General features: G+C 34.5%; 1 protein-coding gene across 5 annotated transcripts in view; it reads right to left on the bottom strand.

Annotated features, from left to right (window-relative positions):
• The window catches only part of SLCO4C1 (solute carrier organic anion transporter family member 4C1), a 294,796-nt gene that overhangs the window by 15,946 nt on the left and 264,839 nt on the right, over positions 1 to 14,011 (bottom strand). For 2 of the 5 annotated variants that reach the window (XM_072958340.1, XM_072958344.1), the window contains one exon: positions 1,266 to 1,632. The exons of 1 other annotated variant lie outside the window; for it this stretch is intronic. The gene's annotated coding sequence lies outside the window, so the exon portion shown is untranslated. Of the gene's footprint in view, positions 1 to 1,265; positions 1,633 to 2,624; positions 2,738 to 14,011 lie in introns of those variants that run through there. 2 more of the 5 variants (XM_072958341.1, XM_072958343.1) reach the window with 2 other exon arrangements.

Raw genomic sequence — 14,011 nt, 5'->3', positions numbered from 1 at the left:
AAAATTTTAAAACAACATATAACAGTCTGAGTTACGCTATTACACTGTAACACTGCATTATCCAGTAGGGTAAAAATCTTCCCTAACATCTGTTGGGGGTTGTGTTACACTCTCAGCCAATAAACCAAAACATAAAATTTAAATATTTTAGTCCTACTTATTACATGGTCATCTACCCTTTTTGAAGAGGCAGATTCAGAGACGTAGTTTATTCTTTTATTTTCATAAAGATAATTTTTATCTAATATAGAAATAACAGTTTTCTGTGAATGGGACTCCTAATTTACGGGACCAAATCCAGAAGTGTAGTAATGAATAACCATGAGAGATTCTATATCCCTACAGTTCTCACCAGTTGGTCATACCTTTCATGCATATCTAATGATACAAAATATTAAGAATGTTGTGATTCTAGAATTTAATCTCTTTAAATGAAATTCTAAGCCTTAAATGTTATCCAAAGCAGACTATCTCATCTACATTTTATATTATGTAGTCTTAATCTCAGTAAGTATTGTAAGAAGTAAAATTAAAAAGCTAATGTAGACATGAGGTAAAATTTGCCACATTTCTTGATATTTAAGCTCAAGATATATTTGAAAAGGGTATGAGATACCAATCAAACTGTAGAAACCAACCACTCATATTTAATAGAAGCAATCACAACATTACTCTTAGTCTAGATCTCCTCAACTGTGTATCGATTTATACTTTGCTTAAGAAAAAGAACATGATAGGTGAAAATGTAAACTAACAAAGACCAAAGCAGACTAAAACCTTGGACTGTGAGTTAGGAGATTCTCCTTCTACCCTGGCTGAGACACAAATGAGAAATAGGATGTTTGGCAAGTTGTGTGACCTCTCTGGACCTGAATTTTCATTTATAACATCAGAAGGTTAGCATAAAAGTATTTTTAAGATTCTTTCTTGCATCATATTCTATGACTCTGTTTTCTTCCCATTAGCCAAATTAAAAGAAAAAAATCTAAGCTTAATATATAGCCCAGAGTACATTGGCTGCTGTAGTGGCGTGATCAGAACAATTCGGAGGGAGGAGGTGAACCAGGGACAGTTAGGGGAGCATCACATAAAGCGATACCTCATTCTGACTACCTGCTGTATGGGCTTCCCAGCTTTGCTCACATACTGCTTTCCCTACTGTTTTTCCAAACTGATCTTCAAAATAAACAGGCCAATACTTCCCTTATGATAGTGGTTGAAAGGCTCCACTCTTGGAGAAAACCCAAGTGTGAGAATAATCCTCCTCTCGTTTATACCTCTTTAATTTTAGTTCTGAATGCACATGGAACTCAACCAGGAGAGGTGGTGGAGAAGTCGTGATTTCAGCTCTAGTGCAGTTAACAGTGTGGAAGGGAAGCGGTTGAAGTCAAAACCGCATGAAAACCAAACGAACTGTGAGTCAGAAAGTTACGACATCCTAATCGCAGCTGCTCATAGTTGATATAGTCCGGAGCCTGGGACTTGGGGGGTGACGTTCCTTCTCCTTTCCACGGTCAAGCCAGTGCGTCTCTCTGCGGTCATTTACAGTTCCCTCGGTAACATTGTTTTTCATACATTCCAAATGATGCGTCCCTTAGGATACTGATCTTGGTTTTACACATCCTGGAAATCCTGACAAAAATACTGGCAATTACTAGTTAATCACCATGGTTTTAACATTCTTAACTCTGTTTTTACCCCTCTGTTTCAGTTGTCATTTTTAAAGAGAGTTCTTTTTTATTTTGTTTTTGAACCTTGAAACTAACCTTTTTTCCCTACTATTTGTACTCACTCCTGAGTGAGTTCACTTGACAGCTCTATGCAAATTGCACAGTGTAGTAGTTTCAATGGTTCACTGCTTTCTATCTACTTTTGGTTGTCTCTCATGAATTCCCTTGATGTTTTGCTGGGAAGGAAGCTAAATTTTTATTACTCCCTTGTTTTCTTTTACTCAAAAAGTAGATAGAGGTCATATCCTAGTAGGCTTTTGAAAATAAACATAGAAAGTATATGGACTAGTAAAATGGCCTATATAGCATTCTACCATATATATAGATTCTTCACAAAAATCAAGGTGTATTAAAAGTGGCCCAAAAAAACCCCTAGTTTTTGTGTTTTATACTCTTATAAACTTCTGGTAAATTTACATTTGAGTTTTATCTGAGTGAAAGCAGATTCTCAATAGAGTTAAGAATAGATGTATACATCTTTAAATTAAGTTTAGTAACAACTAGTTTGTTACGGCCCAAGAAACTGGAGAAAAGCTTGAACAAATCAATCAACAGAACATTCCATTTCAATAAAATTATTTTGCCGTATCTTCCTTAATTAGCGAACTGATTTGTGTGTTAGCATCAACTCTGACTACACTGGAATGATTAATCCTTATATCTTACTTCTTCACCAACGTTTCCAACCTAACATCTTGTAATTTTAATGCATAGTAGTTTGAAAATCCATGCATTGCCTTAAATAACAAACTTTTCTCCTGATTATAACTCAACATAATGATCCTTCTCAACACCTGCATATGATATAATCTGCATACAAGTGCACGAGGAGAAGACTGGAAGTTACTGTACACAGCCCCACCGCCATCACCACAGTCCCGTTTTAGGACTTAGCATCACATCCAAGGCCTCCTTATGCTTACTGCAGTTGTATTGGAGTTCTGTAGAGGAACAGAACCAACAGGATATATAGGTAACAGATTTATGAATGTAGAGATGGTACATGCCTACAAAAATACACAATATATAGAGACTTACTATAGGAACTGGCTCATACCAACAAACCCCACAGTCTGTTGTTTGCAAGCTGGAGAACCGACAAGTCAGTGGTGGAATTCAGTCTAAGTCTGAAGGCCTGTGAATCGGGGCTGAAGGTGGAAGACCTGGGTAAAAGTCTGAGGACTAGGAGCCCCAGTGTCCGAGGGCAGGAGAATGGCCATCTCAGCTTATGCAAAGAGAGCAAGTCACCCCTTCCTCTGCCTTTCTGTTCTCCTCGGGCTTTCACAGGGTTAGATGCTGCCCTCCTACACGGGGGACTGCCACCTGCTTCACGCAGTTCACTCTTTCAGATGCTCACCTCTTCCAGAAATGCTCTCACAGACATACTCAGAAATAATGCTTTTCCAGCTCTCTGGTCTTTTCTAGAAAAATCATACTGCCTTTTCCATAAATTTAATATAACACATCATGCATTATATAGTCCTTTTTGTCTGGCTCCTTTCATTTAGCATGGTTTGTTTGAGATTTGTCCCATGTTGCTGCATGTCTTAGAGGTGTTTTTTGTTTTTTTTCCCCTGAGAATATTCTGTTTTATGAATATACCATCTTTTGTTTATCCATTAAACAGCTGACGAGCATTTGGATGATTTCCAGTTTGGGGGTATTATGAATAATGGGATAATGAATATTTACATAGAAGTTTGCATTACTGTTTGAGTAATAAAATATGGGTCACGTAGTGACTGTGTGTCTAACTTTTTAAGAAAGAACCAAACTATTCTAAAATGACTGCAGTGTATGAATGCTTCAGTTTTACATCCTTGCCAAATTTGCTATTAGTCTTTTTAAAATGTCACCCATTTTAGCAGTATCTCTTTTGGTTTCACTTCATATTGCCCGAACGGTGGCACTGCAGGTTTGGCATGTGTTTCCCTAAGGCAGAGGGACGCTGCGCTGCTTGTATATCGTCATTGTAAAGCTCCTATTCAGATACCTTACACTTTTGTTCTGATGAGGTTTTATTATTGAGTCATAGGGTGCTGTATTCATTTTGGATAAGAGCCCTTTATCTGATACATCCTTTGAAAACATTTTCACTATTTTCTTACTGGTATGTTTGAAGAGCAAACATCTATAATTTGGTTAAGTACTATGAATTTTTCATTTATTGATTGTGCTTTTGACATCATATTTAAGAACACCTTGTCTAACTAAACGTCACTTGAAGTTTCTCCTATGTTTTCTTTAATAAGTTTTGTAACTCTTGGGTCTATAACCCATATCAAGTTTATTTTTGTAAAGTGTGAGGTAAGGGTAAAGGTTAATTATTTCTATATGGATAGCCAACGTTACCAGGACCATTTTTGAAAATATTTCCTTTATTCATCACCTTGTCTTTATCAAAATAAATTGGTTGCATAGGTAAGGGTCTGTTTCTGGATTATTCATGCTACTCACTTGATCTGAATGTTTACTCTTACGCAAATAACATGCCCTCTTGATTACTGTAGCTTCATAATACTGTTTGAAAATAAGTGAAAGTCCACTAACTGATCATCTTTTCTGATATTATTTGGCTATACTAGAAACTTTGCATTTCCATATATATTTTATGATCAACTTATGAGTTTCTATTAATAAGCCTGTGGGGGTTTTGTGGATATTTTATTGAATCTATATATTAGAATAGAATAGACATGTTTACATTATTTAGTTTTCTGACACATAAGCAAGGTATATCTGTCCATTTATTTAGGTGGTCTTTAATTTTTCTCAGCATCGTTTTACACATTGTAGTATATGGACTGCACTTTTTTGACAAACTTATTCCTAAGTATCTTATTCTTTTTAATACTATTGTAAATGGAATTGTCTTCTTAATTTTATTTTCAAATTGTTTATTGCTAGTATATAGATAAGCAATTATTATATATTGATCTTGAATCATATGATAATGGTAAAGTAATTTCTAATACATAGTGATTTTAAGTTTTCTTAGGATTTTATGCATAGAAGATCATGCTGCTGTAAGTTTGACTTCCCGCTTTCAAATTGGCATGCCTTTAGAACTTGGTTTTTTTTGGAGAGAAATACTCCATTTCTCAGCACTAATTACGATGTTAGCTGTGGGTTTTTTGTTGATGCTTTTCATCTGGTTAAAAAAGTGTTTGTGATGAATGTGTTTAATGTGATCATACTTTTTTTTTAATATGATTTTTACCTCTTTATTTATTTTTTCAGATACTATACCAACCTTAAAATCCTAGACTAAAATATCACTAGGTCTTGATTGACTTTAGTTTTTATATGTTGCCAAATTAAGTGTGCTAATACTTCTTAAGGATTTTAGGTTCAGGTTCATGAGGGATATGGATTTGCGGTTTTGCTTTTTAGAGTTTTTTTTTTTCTTCTGACTTTGGTATCATGGTAATATTAGAGTTTTAGAATTGGAAAGTGTATCTTTGTCCTTTATTTTTGGAAAAGTTTTTGTAGGACTGATAGTATTTTTTTCAAAAAAAAACATAAAATTTTGTTAAAAAGGTAGATCTCAGGTTGAATGCTCTTAAACACACACACAAAAAGGGACACTAGAAAATTTGAAGAGGTGATGGATCTCTGTTACCTTGATGGTGCTGGTATTTCATGGGTATTTGCATGTGCCCAAGTTCATCAAGTTGTAAACATTGTCTGTTTAATTTTGTAGATTAATTATATCTCAAGCTGTCTTTTAAAAATATTTGATAGAATTTACCACTGAAGTTTTCTAACTTTGGACTTTATTTAATAGAAAGATTTGTAATTATTGTGTTCAGATTTTATTTTCTTAATTCAGTTTTGGTAAATCTGCATCTACAGTCTGAGCATTTTAGGTGTCTGGGTTTTTCATAATATTCTCATATAATTCTTAAAAATTCCAAAGATCAGTAGTGATGTATCATCTTTCATTTCTGATTTTGGTAGTTTTTTCTTCTTTTCCTAGACCAATCTTGCTAAGATGCATCAATTTTGATAATCCTTACCGATGACCAACTTTTGGCTTATTGATACTGTTTTTTCTTTCTATTTCATTGATTTTTACTCTGACTGTATCATTTCCTTCCATGTTCTTGCTTTTTGTTTAGTTTCATTTGTTCGTTCATTGATGTGTTTCCTTTTAGTTTTTAAGATTGAATCTTTGTCTATTAATTTGAGGTCTGTCTTTTTTTAATATAGAAGTTTAAAGCTATAAATTTCCCTCTGAGCACTGATTTACCTACATGCCATAAATTTCAATTTTTTTAATTAATTCAATTTAAAATACATTCTATTTTCCTTCTTGATTTTTTCTTTGACCCACTGGTTATTTAGAACTGTGTAGGTTGCCAAATACTTGAGAATTTCCCAGAGTTCCTTCTGTTTCTGTTATATAACTCAATTCTGTTGTGGTCAGAGGACACACTGTATGTAATTTCAGTTCTTTTAAGTTTATTAAGATATGCTCTAGAGCCTGGCAAATGGTCTATCTTAATGACTTCCCTTGTGCTTAGAAAACAAAGTATATTATTCTGCCTTTGTGTGGGATATTCTATAAAGATCAGTTAAGTGAAGTTGTTTGACTTCCTGATGTTTTATGTAGTTGTTCTGGTAATTATTGAAAATGGTATATCAAATCTCTCAACTCTACATTATTTTCTACTCTTGATTTTGTCAAATTTTGCTTCCTGTATTTTAAGGCACTAAGTATTTATTCAAGAGAAATTAAAACACAAAAGTTTGTATACAAATGTTCATGGCAGCTTTATTCACAGTAGCGGGGGTGGGGAAAGAAACCAGATGTTTAGCAAACATTTAGTCTATCTACATAATAGAATACTATTCAGTAATTTCTTAAAATCAAAAACCAAAACCCCCTGCTGATCTGCAACATGGACTGATATGAAAATTAGTATTTTGAGTGAATAAAAAGCCATCCTGAAACTCATTTTGGAATTCCATTTATATAAAATTCTAGAGAATGCACATTAATCTCTAATGACAAAAAGTCAGTGATTGGTTGCCTGAAACTGGAAGCTGTGGGAAAGATAGACAGTAAACAGCCCTGGGAAGAAGCTTTATGTGGAGGATGGAAATGCTCTGTATCTTGATTGTAGTAGTGATTTCACGGGGGTGTACATCTGACAAAATTTATCATAGTAATTCTAATTGATGTAGCTTATATATGTATGCATATACACACACATCACTATGATTAATAGCATATATAATTTAACCAATTAACCAAACAGTACTTTTTTCCTAACTGAAATTCCTGAAATTCTAGTTCTCCTGAAATCTTTGGAAATGTTAAAGTGAGCGTGTAACGCTATGAGATAGACTCTCTTGGTATAAAGAGATAAAAGCAAAAATAAAATTTGAAAACTTATAAAATTATTTTCTTCTGATACACTTAAAAAAAATCTCTGTAACTGTTAAGACTCACAAGTACTTCAAAGTACACATTTGGTATTTGCCTGGCTGTCTGGATATACATCTTTAAAAACTGGAATGTTCACTAATTGAACATGAGTTTTAAAGAATTCAGTTGCAGTATGTGGTTAAGGTGAAGCAAGGATATACACATTGACAATTTATATTTTAGGTTACCTGGAGTGTAGGAAAAGAGCAGTTTTACTACTAAGATTGTAAGCAGGCTGTCTTTACTTCAAGCAACAACTGCTCTTTTGACTAAACTTAAATCATTCAATAATTTTCCATAATTTGAGGAAATGTATGTCTAGTAAAAGATGTGTGTGTGTAAATATGAAGTTTAATTTTATATTCATTGTTCACTTGACTTTAAACTTCTCGTATATTCACCTGCTTAGAAATTTCTAGTTGGCTGATGTGAAAGCTTTTAACCTTTGGAATTTATTAAATAAAAATTCCATCACATAGCCCCAAGTAGCAGATTTAATTAATGTTTTTAAGATATTCATCGCCTTAGACACATTTCTCATTTAAGTTTCAGCTGTCCCACTGTCAGCTTCTAAGTATTTAGACTTATAATACTGACGTGGAAGTTTATATGTTTGAATGTGATCCTTTACCAGCAGCTGTCTCCCTTCCGTTCAGTTTTCATATTTCAGACTTCTGAGATTTCTTAAAGATACAAAATGCAAATTCACTTAATAAGTCATAACTTGAAATCTTTATTGCTATACACATATTTTATAGTAGAAAAATAACCTCCTTGAATAAACAGTTAGATATATATATAGATAGATAATAACTAACAGAAAAGAAACAAAGGAAGAAAAAAATTGGTGCTACCTATCAGGTAAGCAGTAAGTGCCAGCCACATGACTAGGTGCTGAATACGCCTTACTTAAAACTGAGATAAATGAAACTTAAAACTAATACAGGGAAATAAACCAGGTTCAAAACCAAGTCTTTATATGGCCCCAAAGCCATGGTCTTTGCTCCATGATGCCACTAGGAGACAATGTCAAAAACAATGAATTAATTGGTCCCCTGTTATTAGTCTTTTCTTTATATATTAGTGGATATTAAAAACTATAATAGTATTGCTTATCGGGTCAGTAACTTGCACTGGTCCTTAGCGGAATATATACCTACTGGGCCTCAAAGAGGGGCTACTTGTGGGACCCTTTACTTGACCACAAGTCACCAAATGACCATCTCCATTTTACTCAAGTCCAGCTGTACTGAAAAAAAGTTTTATATATGTGTGTGTGTGTGTGTGTATAAATAGGAACACTTTATAGCATTTTTTAACCCTTTGCCCTTCTCTCATCATCTAAAAAGAGTTCTGCCTTTTTTTTCATTTAGTGTTTTCTTACTTGAGTCTTCTGAGAAGGGTCCTACCACCAAGGAATTTTTGATGTGCAATTTGGAAAAATAGAGGAAAAGAAACAACAAAAGTAACCTAGAATATTTTAGACAGAAAGGTTATGAGAACAAAAGTGCTCGGAATTCTGGGTACACAGGCAGATGAGAAAGGGTGGAGTGCCGTGGGCAAGATTAAAGGGAACAGATGGCCACAGGACAAGGGTGAAGGGATACTTTTCTCGAGTTTGGATAGTGAAAATCTTTGGGGTGTGGAAAGTAGGTAAAGAATTCCTGGGTTCATGGGGGGAGATTTTAGTAAGTTTTGTGGTTACATTGTTGGGTACCTGGATTATGGAATGCTTTCATAATACTGTGACAGGCCTGGCCATTTGCTGTAAGCAATGCTTTAATCCATCTGTGAGTATAGACTGGAGCCCTGCTGCCGAGAGACAGCCTAGCACAGTGAGGCTCTGTGTAGTATCTTTTAGCGTCACAAGGAGAAGCTGTGACTGACCGCCATGACTGTGGATGGCCTTGGTATAAATGATTGAGGCAGGTTATGCCAAACAGTGGAAGGTGGTGTTTCCTAAATTAGCGTTACAGGTGCTCAGATGTTTAAGTTACTCTCCAAGAGTGGTATCAGCAGAAGCAGTATCTGGTAATGACTTTCTTATTTTGAATGCAGTATGAGGTACTTTGTTAAGATATCCTCTGTCTAGGAGGATGGTATATTTTATTCACTGTTTTACATAAAGAACTTACTAAATAATCAATACTCTAACAAGAAGGGGTCTCTTATTACCTTTTAAAAAACTATTCCTAAAACAACACCTTTGAGTTTTCTTTGAAAAAAAAAACAGATCAACTCACTTACTGTAATGTATTTCAAAATCAACATAGGACTTTGGATCATGTTTACTTGAAATAAACACCACTCCAAAGCTAGACCCAGTGGGTTAGGTTCATACAGCTTACAAATAGATAAAGAACTGAGGAAATGAGCAGCTAGACTGATGAGAAGTGGAGAGCAGGGCTGAGTGAAGGTAGGAATGGGGTTAGAAGGGAGAACACTGAACAAGCTAAACCAGCGACCTCTTACCTCTCATAGAGGAAAAAGACAAGGGAACTTTAATCAGAGAGAAAAAAAACAGTACAGTGAATTAATTACACTCATTTATTGGAACATTTTCATATTTTTTTCCAACAGACATGTATAGAGCAGATAAAAGATAAAAGGACATCACACTGGAAGTCAAAGTCATGACTTCTGGGACCTTATTTCAGAGCTAAACCCTCGTGCACTACAGTGGGAGGGCAGCGGCACCACTGCCTTGGGAATCACACACGCAGTCAGAGGTACAGATTAGACCAGTCTGGCTTACTCATTCACCACCACGTAAGTCATTGCCAAAAGAACATTTTCCTGAAGTCAGTGGAGACACGAAGAAAAAGGTTGTGAACAACTCAGTAAAATGGATATAGTGATACAAACCTAATTTTAAGACTTGTTTGAGAAATACCTAAACACTGAAACGTAAAGCTTTATGTGAACAGTAAAGAGTTTTTCTCCAGAGATAGAAAATGCGGTAAATAGAATGATGTGCCTTAACATAGCACGGGTATTCTGCTACATCAAATGTCCTACATTCTGCTAATTAGCTGCTACAATTTCAGGGAAAAAAAAACCCTAAAAATGATTTATTTTAGTTCTGCTTTCAAGACTAAACATACTGAAAAAAAGCAGTGCTCCAAAAACAAGGTGGTTAATTACCCGAGTTCTGCTTTAGAGACTAATTCAAAGTACAGTTACTCTATATGTAAGATGGATAGTTACTTCAGTTGCTCAATTCTGAAACTTGATCAGATATGCCAAGTATGTAGGCATAAGATTTTTTATTGAAGTAAAGTCATTTATTACTATGTTCAGTATCTTGTGATAACTTTTAATGAAAAAGAACATGAAAACAAATTATGTATGTATATGCATGATTGGCATCTTGTGCTGTACACTAGAAATTGACACATTGTACCTAACTATACTTCAGTTTAAAAAATTTTTTTAATTAATTTTGTAAATCATAAGTACCTAAGAGAGTGCAAGTGATATACTTTATATTTTAGTAAAACCCCATCATTTAAAGAAAAAAAATTAAGGTATCAGTGTCAAAATACATTTCCTTATAAAGTTAAGCTCCCACATAGTAATGATGTTGTCAGTAGGAATTTGACAATATAATGTTCATGAAATCATTACCTTGATAGTTAAGGTTAATACAAAGCTTGGAGTAGCTTTCGGTGTTTTAGTAAAACTGCAAGAGTAAAATGCCCTTCGTGATGAGCCAGACACAGATAGGAATTCAAACACAAGCACTTACATGTCGGTAACCCCTAGAGTTCTGCTATGCATGGGGCACAGCTGTCTGTGCTGAAGGATGAATTAGGCAACACAATGAGGTGATTTTTCTTGTATAACTTAAATTTCTTTTGAAACTTAAAATTTTGGTATATAGTTTAAAAAATCCAAAAACGTTAATCAAAAAGATACATGGACCCCAATATTCATAGCACTATTTACAGCAGCCAAGATAGGAACGCAACCTAAGTGGCCATCAACAGGTGAATGGATAAAGAAGATGTGGTGTATATATACACCATGGAATACTACTCATATATTAAAAAAAAGAAATTTTGCCATTTGCAACAACGTGGATGGACGCGGAGGGTATCTGTGCTTAGAGAAGTCAATCAGAGAGACAAATATCATGTGACATCACTTATATGAGAAATCTAAAAAATAAATCATACTAGTGAATACAACAAAAAGGAAACTTACAGAGAACAAACTCATGGTTACCAGTCAGGACAGAGAAGGAAGCAGGAGCGGACAGGGGTAAGTGATTAAGAAGTACCAACTACTAAGTACAAAATAAATAGCCTATAAGGATGTATTCTACAGTGCAGGTAATATAGTCAGTATTTTTATAATGACTATAAATGGAGCATAACCTTTAAAAACTGTGAACCAGTATGTTGTACACTTAAAAATTAGATACCATACATTAACTATACCTCAATAAAAATTTCTTTACATAAAAAGTTTACCCACAAAGTTCCCTGCTCATTTATTTACATGCTATCATTTTTGAATTAAGGTATAGTCATTGACAATGTGTCAGTTTCTGGTATACAATACAATGTCCCAGTCATGCATATACATACATATATTAATTTTCATATTCTTTTTAATGAAAGGTTATCATAAGATATTGAATATAGTTCCCTATGCTATACAGAAGAAATCTGTTATTTTTTTTTATCTATTTTCATATGTAGTGGCTAACATTTATTTGCAAATCTCAAATTCCCAAATTTTTCCCTTCCCACCCTCTTTCCTCTGGTAACTATAAGGTTGTTTACTATGTCTGCGAGTCTGTTTCTGTTTTGTAGATGAGTCCATTACTGTCCTCTTTTTTTCTTTTCTTAGATTCCACATACAAGTGATATCATATGGTATTTTCCTTTATCTTTCTGTCTTACTTCACTTAGAATGATGATCTCTAGGTCCATCCATATTGCTGCAAATGGTGTTATTTTATTCTTTTTTATGGCTGAGTAGTATTCCACCGTGTAAATATACCACAATTTCTTTATCCAGTCATCTGTAGGCGGACATTTAGATTGTTTCCATGTCTTGGTGCTATTGTGTATAGTGCTACTATGAACACTGAGGTGCATGTATCTTTTCGAATTAGAGTTCCCTCCAGATATATGCCCAGGAGTGGGATTGCTGGATCATAGGGTAAGTCTATTTTTAGTTTTTGAGTAATCCCCATACTGTTTTCCATAATACCAGCACCAAACTACATTTCCACCAGAAGTGTCAGAGGGTTCTTTTTGTTACACCCTCTCCAGCATTTATTGATTTTGGACTTTCAGATAATGGCCATTCTGGCTGTTGTGAGGTGATATCTCATTGTAGTTTTGATTGGCATTTCTCTGATAATTAGCAATACTTAACATTTTTTCATGTGCCTATTGGCCATTTGTATGTCTTCATTGGAGAATTGCTTGTTTAGGTTGTCAGCCCATTTTTGGATTGGGTTGTTTGGCTTTTTTTATTAAGTTGTATGAGCTGTTTATATATTCTGGAAATTAAACCTTCCTCAGTCACATCATTTACAAATATTTTCTCCCATTCTGTAGGTTGTCGTTTTGTTTTTGCTTATGGTTTCCTTTGCTGTGAAAAAGCTTGTAAGTTTAATTAGGTCCCATTTGTTAATTCTGGCTTTTATTTCTATTGCCTGTGTAGACTGCCCTAAGGGAACATCGTTAAGATTTATGCCAGAGTGTTTTCCCTATGTTTTCTTCTAGGAGGTTTATCATATCATCTTATATTTAAGTCTTTAAGATATTTTGAGTTTATTTTTGTGCATAGTGTGAAGGGAGTGTTCTAACTTCATTGATTTACAAGTAGCTGTCCAGTTTTCCTAATAACACTTGCTGAAGAGACTGTCTTTTCTCCATTGTATATTCTTGTCTCCTTTGTCAAGGATTAATTGACTGTAGGTCTGTGGGTTTATTTCTGGGCTCTCTGTTCTGTTCCATTGATCCAGAAGTCTGTTTTTGTGCCAATATCGTGCTGTTTGATTACTGTAGATCTGTATTCTCTGAAGTCTGGGACAGTTATCCCTCCAGCTTCATTCTTTTTCAGTATTCCTTTGGCAATTCTGGGTCTTTTGTGATTCCATATAAATTTTAGGATTATTTGTTCCAGTTCTGTTAAAACTGTCCTGGGTAATTTGATAGGGAATCCCATTAAATTTGTCATTTACCTTCGGTGGTATGGTCATTTTAACCATATTAATTCTTCCAATCCAAGAGCATGGAGTATCTTTCCATTTCTTTAAGTCATCTTTAATTTCCTTAGTCAGTATTTTGTAGTTCTCCATGTATGTTTTTCACTCCTTGGTCAGATTTATTCCTAAGTATTTTATTGTTTTGGATGCGATTTTAAAAGGGATTGTTTCTTTACTTTCTTTTCCTGCTAATTCATTGTTAGTGTAAAGAAATGCAACTGATTTTTGTATGTTAATCTTGCATCCTGCTACCTTGCTGAATTCTTCTATCAGCTCTAATAGTTTTTGTGTTGAGTTTTTAGGGTTTTCTACACATAATGTCATTGCATAGAGTGACAATTTTACCTGTTGTCTTCCATTTGGGTCCCTTACATTTTTTTTCTTGCCAGATTGCTGTGGATAGGACTTCCAAGACTATGCTGAGTAAAAGTGGTGAGAGTGGGCATCCTTGTTCCAGATTTTAGTGGGAAGGCTTTCAGGTTTTTACCATCGAGTATTATGCTGGCTGTTAGTTTGTCATAAATAGCTTGTATTATGTTGAGATATGTTCTGTCTATACCAACTTTGGTAAGAGTTTTTATCATAAATGGGTGTTGAATTTTATCAGATGCTTTTTCC

Source organism: Vicugna pacos, chromosome 3 (assembly GCF_048564905.1).
Source record: "Vicugna pacos chromosome 3, VicPac4, whole genome shotgun sequence".
NCBI lineage: Eukaryota > Metazoa > Chordata > Mammalia > Artiodactyla > Camelidae > Vicugna > Vicugna pacos.
The sequence above is the reverse complement of the archived record's forward strand: the minus strand, read 5'-3'. Positions and strand labels throughout refer to the sequence as shown.